The sequence below is a fragment of the Phyllopteryx taeniolatus genome, chromosome 3 (genome assembly GCF_024500385.1).
Source record: "Phyllopteryx taeniolatus isolate TA_2022b chromosome 3, UOR_Ptae_1.2, whole genome shotgun sequence".
NCBI classification, from domain to species: Eukaryota; Metazoa; Chordata; class Actinopteri; order Syngnathiformes; family Syngnathidae; genus Phyllopteryx; species Phyllopteryx taeniolatus.
Window position 1 is genome coordinate 19,664,733 of NC_084504.1, and position 9,231 is coordinate 19,673,963.

A 9,231-nucleotide genomic window follows, 5' to 3' on the forward strand; every position below is an offset into this window, starting at 1 on the left:
TCTCTGTCTTTATGAGACATGTCTCAAAAATGTTCTCTGTCAATTGACTGTCTGTTGTCGTACGAGAGCGGCTTTAACTACCTGAGACAAATTCCTTGTGTGTTTTTTGAACATACTTGGCAAAATAAAGATGATTCAGATTCTGATTCTGAAAATCACCTGTCACCTTGTGCACCTCATGCTCGGTGAAGGTAACTAGCTGAACAGTTTAGGGCTCACAGATTAATTTAAATGAATTTTATTTGTATTTAAAAATGAAAATTTTAGGCAGCACATGTATGTGCGGGAGGCTTGTCCATCTCAAAGTTCTAAGGTTTGGGGTTAAAATCTTGGCTCCATCCATCCTTCCTTCCTTCCTCCTACATTCCAAAAACATGTATGCTAGGTTCATTCAAAGACTCCAAATCATCCATAGGTGTGAATGGTTGTTTGACTATATGTTCAGGTTGATTGGCTGTCCAGCAGTTCAAGGTTTCCCCCTCCTCTTGCCTGAAGTCAGCTGGGATAGGCTCCAGTTCACCCACGATCTTATGAGATAAAGCAGTATAGAACATGGATGGATGAATTCACATTTTTTAAACTTCCACCGCATCACCTCTCCTCTGCAACAGTATAAATTAATAATGCTTTTGGAATCATGTGTAAGTCTCAGAAGAGCTCCCTCTCGTCAACCGTTTGCTCCCAATGACTGCCGATAACAAATGTCTAATGGTAATCTGCTCCTTCTAGACACAACTATCTTATCCACCACACACCAGGTCATGGCACTCATTTAATGGTACTTGCACAAGTTGGCTTCAGCTTTTCATTGAGCAATGCACCATTCACCGTGTGTTTAATCAGAAGTGCATGATGGATGGTAGACAAATTAAGCAGTATTTCAGTATTTCTCCTGATCTACATGCTGATGTGGTTTTGCTTCAGTAAAGGTTGGAAGAGGTTTGAAGTGTATTAGTGGTTCACATGCTGGGATTGTAGCCATAGTGCTGCAGGCGATGGCTCACCGGAGAGTGGAGAGCCTTTACTTTCCCAGGAATATACACATGCAGTGGATATGAAAAGTCTACACACCCCTGTGATATGTAAACAATCACACCAAGATAAATCTCATTTTAGACCTTGTCCACCATGAATGTGGCCTGGATATAACCTGTGCGACTTTCATTGTTTTTTTAAATGTAATTAATTAATTTATTTATTAATCTTTTCTAGAGGAGAAGTAAAAATGAATTCAAATAATATAGTTGCACAAGTATGCACATCCACTTATGACTGGTCTGAGGCTGTGTTCAGAATTAATCAATTACATTTAACTAATGTTAAACGGGAGTCAGCCCACACCTGCTACCATTTAAAGTGTCTCTGATTAACCTCAATTGCACATTTCAAAATGACTTGAATACAGGAACACACAAAAAATACTCAATTACAATAATGAGAGTAAATGTTTTTTCCTTCCACCTTTTTTGATAACCGTCTTTTTCTCCCACTTGACAACCAGACTTCAACTACTGTACCATTAAACAACGTTAAACACAGTTGAAGTTTGTACTTAAGGATTTTCATTCCATTCATTTATTTGGAATGAATGAAAACACTTGGTTTTCTGGACATTTTCTCACTGTGAGTCTACCTTTATATTATAACTTATTTATTCCTCCTCCTCTACTTCTACAGAAGTACAAATGAGTCGAATTAACACTGAACTAAAAAAATATCTCTTGCAAACATCTGCGCTGGCTATATTTAAATCTTATCTTATGTCTCAGCAATTCGCAGGAGAGGAAAAGGTAAACGAAAAAGTAGGCCATATTTGGGCCTGCAGCAGCTTCTGCAATGAAACAACAAAAAAAGACTGTCTTCCTCCAACATGCTATCTTGACAAAAGCACATCAAGTTTGAGCTTGAGTCGTCTTTGCCTTTCTGCAAAACATGTCTGCCCTAATAAGCAAAGAGCAGTATTGATTAGATAGTGTGCAATGTTTGTTGTTGTTCTGACAAATCTGAGAACTTTTGTGCCAGAAAATTCAAACACTGATGCACTGTAATCGGAATGAGACGATGCAAGCATATTACAAAATCATGGTTGCACAAAGAAGACGCATACATTTTGAGGGATGCTTTAATTCAAAGGTTCATAATCAAAAACAAGTAAAACAAACAGTCATTTAACTACACTTAGTGAGTACATGTAGTTTAATGCATAAAACATATTTGCAGCAATGTTCTACCTTTTGGACGATCATCTGTTCACATAATACTACTGTTGTTTACGTTTGTATGTGCGTGTGTGTATATATATATATATATATATATATATATATATATATATACACACACACATTCATTTTCAACACCGCTTATCCTGGTTAGGGTCACGCGGCCCTGGAGCCTATCCTAGCGGACTACACCCTGAACTGGTCACCAGTCAGTCGCAGGGCACATATAGACACGGTCAACCATTCGCACTCACATTCACACCGTCACTGAGTGGAAACTGAGCCCACACTGCCTGCACCAAAGTCAGGTGAGTGTACCACGACACCATCAGTGACTCTGTGAAGTTCCAGTCAGGAATTTCAGTTTTGCAACAAGAAACTGAGGTAAACAATCATCCAAGGTCAGGGAGATGTGGACACTCTAGAGGGATGAGAAGCCACAAGCTTTACTCACTTTACTTTACTGCAGGAAAAATACAAATAGTGCCAATGCCGAACATTGAAGAGAACCCTCAAGAAATTCAATTCAACACTTTCATTCTTAACCTATTTCAGTTCAGGAAGAAGCACTGTGGAGGGGTTTGTTGAGGAGCAAGTGTTCAAGACGACAATGTACAAATATAAGGTAATAACAATTATTCTGATGGATTGCCCAAACAGGGGCTTTAACCCTGGACCCTCAGATTAAAAGTCTGATGCTTTACCAACTGAGCTATCCAGGTCCTGGATCTGTGTTTTTATTTTAGTCCATTCTACTCACAGGAACAGCGACTACACAAGCTAAAGGTGCCATGGTTTCTTGAAACGATTCGGTGATGATCATTTTTTTCGACTGTAAACTGTCAACAAAGTTGGGCTCAATGTCACGCTTGTACCCATCTTAAAGATATGGACTGACCACCAAGCAAGACTTTTTTATGACCCATATTGGGGCAATGGGTCTAAAAATGGCAATGAGTGCTGTTGTTTGATAGAAAAGCAATGTGAAGTTCCAGTCAGGAATTTCAGTTTTGCAACAAGAAACTGAGGTAAACAATCATCTGAGGTCAGGGAGATGTGGCCACTTTAGAGGGATGAGATGCCAGTCTTTACTCACTTTACTTTTGGGCAGGAAAAATACAAATTGAAAACTGTGCCAATCCAAAACATTAAAGAGAACCCTCAAGAAATTCAATTCAACACTTTCATTGTTGACCTATTATCAGGAGGTCGCGGTGTGGGTGGGTCAGTTGAGGAGCAAGTGTTCAAGACTACAATACACAAATGAAAGGTAATAAATTATTCTTGTAGATTGCCTGAACAGGGACATGAACCCTAGACCCTCAGATTAAAAGTGTGATGCTCTACCAACTGAGCTATCCAGGTCCTTTATCTATGTTTTTATTTTAGTCCATTCTACTCATATGAACAGCAACCAAGCCATGGTATCTTGAAACACGATTGGTGATCAATCTTTTAGACTGTGTAAACTGTCAACAACGCACATCATCTTTAATCCCTGTAATGAATGTTTCAATTGTATGTGGTTGTTGAGAACACTGTAATATTTGCAATGTGGCATTTGTGTTGTGTGGCGTGAAACATCTCAACCGGTTATGTTTCCAAACAGATTTCAGAGCAGACACTCAAATATGCAGAAATACAATCACTTGCGGCGCTGTTGTGATGGTAAACACTCCACCGCCTGTGGGTGTCGCTCATGTCCAATCCATTGTCCCAGATGTCTCAACGAGTTGCCTTTCAAAAGGACAAATGGTCTTTTGAACTTTATCTTGGCATGGTGGACCAGCGGATTTTCAAGCTTTTTGAGTCGGTGTCTTGAGTCCTGCATGCCCAGGGGGTCTCCTGATGACTGGGAGCGCAGGTTTCTGGGATAACTGGTAATTAACTTAAAATCCGGGTGAGCAGTCAGGATTCCTCGTCTCTGCTTTGATGAGCTCCTTCGGTCTAGCTGGTAATTCATTTAGCGTCCGTGTGAGATAAACCAGGCATCCTTGTGGCTGCCTGTCACGGCGGGGGAGCGGAGACAGGGAATGCAGTCCCAGTCTGCCAGAGAACCAGAGAACTGGTATCCTTCACATTGGCTGTGACTTTTGCTCATGATTGATTGCATATTGATTGCATATCTTTTCCTTGACAGCCAATATTCTGCAGGACTGTGAGGCAGAGGCAGTACCGCCTGTCTGCCCCCCACCCCAACCCCCACTGTTCTTATGGATGCTCACCATTTTAGGCTTTCATATTTTCACCTTCCCAGTCGAGCAGAATCGTTGTTAAATGACCCTATGTGGAATATCTTGGTGCCGCTATATTGTTCCACTTGTAATTTACAAACATGAATTCCATTGTGACCCCTATATATATATATTCTTGCATAAATTACAGTACACTTGTATAGCTAAACTAGGACCTTGTGAACGGCACAAAGGAATTTACAGTTTACAAGGGTATAAAAATTGATCATTTGTTGCAGCTATTAGACGAGTGTGAGTTTGTTTATCAGGACAAGCAGCCCATGAGACTGAGACAACAGCTGGTAGAAAAGAAGCATGTTATTTGAGTTGATTTAGAGGATACCTTGTGTGTGTGTGTGTGTGTGTGTGTGTATATACGTGTGTTAGAGGTTGTGTCATTTCTGTATCTGTTCTTGGAATGTATAACCTTATTTATTTGTCACATCTATTGTTGATTTAGTTTGTACCGTGTTTTTTTTTTTTTATATGAACCCATTACTTAAGGTAGTGTGTCCAAGAATGACCTCTTGGTCAATTCCTCTACCAGTGTGACCAACATTGTGTTAACTGTTAAAAGATAATACTAAGAACAAATTACACATTAGCAATAGTGCTGTGGTTCACTTTGACTTAATAAATAATCATTACAACCTTCAATATTATGTTTTCCCCTATCACATTTTCCTGTAGTAAAACAGTGTGTTGCACATATAGCTATAGAAAGAGAAAGCTACAAAGTGTTAGTTTCTCAGTGCTTTGGTCAAAGTCACAAGTCTTATCAAGTCAATAGGTTCAAGGCCAGGTGAAGTCACAAGTCACTACTTTTCAAATCCAAGTCGAGTTGCAAGTCTTATAACATATTGTCAAGTCATCAAATTCATCACTCGAATCCAAGTTGTGACTCGAGTCCACACCTCTGGGAGATACCTTAGTGACACCCAGGATCGATCAATAGTGGGGAAAAGACTCATAATTGAAATGCACCAACATGGCATCCATCCCCTATAAAGCATCAGGACCAATGCAGCTGGCAAATCATTTTGGTGGAGGTCTGTTCATTAGTTACTGGTATTTCTGGGTTGCTCATTAACAGCTTCAGGAGTGTGTTACCGATGCTGCCCACTTGTCCGACTGAAAGCTTTGAATAATGGGTGGATGTTTCTGTTTTTTTTTTGTTTTTGTTTTTTTTTTAACTTTATTGGAAGAAAAAAGACACTGCAAAGAATAGTCTCTATTGATTGAGTCTTTCAGGATGTTTGGGTAACAACTTTGCAGTGTTACTGCTTAAAATCCAGACTGGCTTTTGGGATTATAGTTCAATGCGCAAGATGTGCCAGCTGACAATGTCCATGGATTTGGCAGAGTTGCGCATACATGATGTTCTTTGTCAGGGTTGCAAAACACAGCCATGATTTGCATGGTGGCTGTTTTTGCAGAGGGCAGCTTGCACATGCTTGATAAATCCCATCAGTATCTGATCACATCTAAATCCAGAGAAATCTATCGCTAGACCCAACAAAGATCAAAAGCGACTGCATGGGCGCCATGGAATGACATAAAATAACAAAATACATGCGGTCGAACACCACACATCTCCTTGATTGAACTCTAAATGCAGCGGACAGTGAAGTTTTGAAAAAACGACAGTCGGTTGTTCGTTGCTGCAGCCGTTCCTGAATGATTGAACAGCCAAAATGTTCCAAAGCAAAACAGCATCAAGTGACTGCCTCAGCGGGAGAACTGAGAGTTACTGCAAAGTCTTAAACATCAAGGCTTCAGATCCTTTTCTTCCACTTGAAGTGAATTTCAAATAAGAGAACTGGTTTGTCGAAGTTGCAAGACAAAGAGAGAGATGCTAAAGGAATTGAAGGAAGGAATTTGTCTGTGTGTGCGTGCTCGCCTGCCAAACAAACAAACAAACATAAAGGAATCCAAAAGCAGTGGACTCTATTTTTCATATTATACTTTGGGAAGTGGCAGATTCTAATAAGGCAATAGCAAGGGGATATCTACCCACGAGGTCCCATCTCAGCATCATTGATATTGTAGCATCTTCACAAATGTGATGATGGATCCCTTTTTTCTGCACACACGCATATTTAAATCTATTTTACAGCCATGGGGGGGTCAGTTTCCCGCCTTCTCATGCACTTTAAAAGCACATACACTCAGTGTCTATCAATCTCAATCTGTAGCACAGTCACACGTGATCTGACTGATGTCCCGTCAGTGACACGAGGCCTAAGGAGAACTGGTATCCTTCACATTGGCTGTGACTTTGCTCATGATTGATTGCATATCTTTTCCTTGACAGCCAATATTCTGCAGGACTGTGAGGCAGAGGCAGTACCGCCTGTCTGCCCCCCACCCCAACCCCCACTGTTCTTATGGATGCTCACCATTTTAGGCTTTCATATTTTCACCTTCCCAGTCGAGCAGAATCGTTGTTAAATGACCCTATGTGGAATATCTTGGTGCCGCTATATTGTTCCACTTGTAATTTACAAACATGAATTCCATTGTGACCCCTATATATATATATTCTTGCATAAATTACAGTACACTTGTATAGCTAAACTAGGACCTTGTGAACGGCACAAAGGAATTTACAGTTTACAAGGGTATAAAAATTGATCATTTGTTGCAGCTATTAGACGAGTGTGAGTTTGTTTATCAGGACAAGCAGCCCATGAGACTGAGACAACAGCTGGTAGAAAAGAAGCATATGTTATTTGAGTTGATTTAGAGGATACCTTGTGTGTGTGTGTGTGTGTGTGTGTGTGTGTGTGTATACGTGTGTTAGAGTGAGGATGTGTGTGAGAGAGAGAGCAAGAGGGAGAGAATTATTTCCACTACGAACAGTTAAGTCATCAAACCAGTCACTGTTTAACCACCCGAGCTTCTTCTACAAATACTCCAGAGCTAATTGGTTTTCTCAATTGTAGAAGTTGTTCATTAGCCCAATATGAACCAGTCGGGCTTGAAACATAGTTGCATATCTTTCAGTGACCTGTCAAAAAAATTATCGTTGTCCACCTATGATACATTAAGATTTTCATATTTTTTTCTGAAAGGAAATAATGGGAATAGCAACACATTGTTCCAGGTTCACACTGATACCTGCATAAAATCATTAATGCTACACGCAAAGTAATTTCAACTTTCATAATGGTCCATCCATCCATTTTCTGTACCGCTTATCCTCACGAGGGTCGCGGGCGTGCTGGAGCCTATCCCAGCTATCTTCAGGTGAGAGGCGGGGAACACCCTGAACTGGTTGCCAGCCAATTGCAGGGCACATATAAACAATCATTCGCACGCACATTCACACCTACAGGCAATTTAGAGTCTTCAATTGACATACCATGCATGTTTTTGGGATGTGGGAGGAAACCGGAGTACCCGGAAAAAACCCACGCAGGCACGGGGAGAACATGCAAACTCCACACAGGCGAGGCTGGGATTTGAACCCCGGTCCTCAGAACTGTGGGGCAGATGTGCTAACCAGTCATTCACCATGCCCTCATAATGGTCATTAAATAGTTTAAAAAAAAAAAAAAAACATTTAAAGTTAACTACTACTTATAGTTAAACATTAGGGAAACACACACTGAATTAAAATTGTATTGAACCAAAGATCCACATAAAGTCCACACAGGAGGGCTTGAGCCGAGACTCAATGCACACAAGATTGTCGTAACATGAATCAGATGTTCATGGTTAAGAGACTCCTCCTGGCACATGCCTTTCCAAATAAATGCTTATCGCGGGGGTTAGGTTCCAGGCCACCCCCACAATAAGTGAATTCCGCGATGTAGCATCCATATATATATATTTTTTTCTTTTACAGATTTTTAAGTTGTATGACTCGCTCCAGTCCCACAATTATTGTTTCCATGACTCTTATTAACCTCTAAGGTACTCATAAACAGTTCCTTTTCCCTTAAACACTTTTTATACTCTTAAACATACATATTAACAGTATTTAAAATGAAGGTACTCACCATTAAAGTTGATGTCGATTGTACTGCGGCTGTCACCCAGATATTATTTTCGTCCTTCTATATGAAGCGGACCGAAGATTCATTTATGCCATAATGGCTACAGACAGGCATAAACCTTGTGCCGGTCTGCCTTTTATTCAACTGGTCCAGAAGTTCCATCTTTACTGCGAGACAGCTGCTACTGCTAGCATCTTGCTCCGCCGCTAACTGCAAACCAGCAGGTGCCTTGTTTTGGGCGGCATTGTAGGACATAAAGTATTGTAATGTCTTCCGAGGATAAACAGCGAGACGTCAGTCTATTTATCTCACATTTTTCGATAACGTAACGAAGCACAGTTACCGTGAGACGTACACCGTCAACAAACTCTCGGCTTGCCCACAGCCACGGAGAAGCGATGCATTCAGACACACTCTGAATTATCAAGACTCAGCACAACTGATCTTTTGTACTGTACTGTACTGTACAGTACAGGTGTTTTATTCCGTGATATAGCGAGGGAACACTGTAATGTCAGATGTGCATTTAATTTTTTAAAATATTTTTTAAAATAATTACTTTTGACTGGCTCTTTGTGGCCCACTGATCTACGATCAGGTAGATAGTATAACTAAAAATGGTAGAGTTTTATCCAGATTCAGAAGCTCTTGCAACCAGTTTGAGATTTTTTTAAATATAGAAGTATCTGGGCATACTATATGGGACTCTCCATGTTAAATTTTAATTGCTGCCAAATGTGTAAACTGGATTCGATCCAGATACAATACTGCATCTAC

The 9,231-nt window shown here is 40.4% G+C and overlaps 1 long non-coding RNA gene and 2 other non-coding genes across 6 annotated transcripts in view; all 3 read right to left on the reverse strand.

Annotated features, from left to right (window-relative positions):
* Window positions 1-8,849, reverse strand: part of LOC133475869 (uncharacterized) — a 103,615-nt gene extending 94,766 nt beyond the window's left edge. For all 4 annotated transcript variants that reach the window (XR_009787958.1, XR_009787959.1, XR_009787957.1 and 1 more), the window contains exon 1: window positions 8,458-8,849. This is a non-coding gene — a long non-coding RNA (uncharacterized LOC133475869). The remainder of the gene's footprint in view (window positions 1-8,457) is intronic.
* trnak-uuu (transfer RNA lysine (anticodon UUU)) lies at window positions 2,869-2,941 on the reverse strand. Its single transcript has one exon. It is a non-coding gene; the product is annotated as a tRNA-Lys (tRNA).
* On the reverse strand, window positions 3,512-3,584 carry trnak-uuu (transfer RNA lysine (anticodon UUU)). The gene has a single exon. It is a non-coding gene; the product is annotated as a tRNA-Lys (tRNA).
* Window positions 8,850-9,231: the final 382 nt, after the last annotated feature.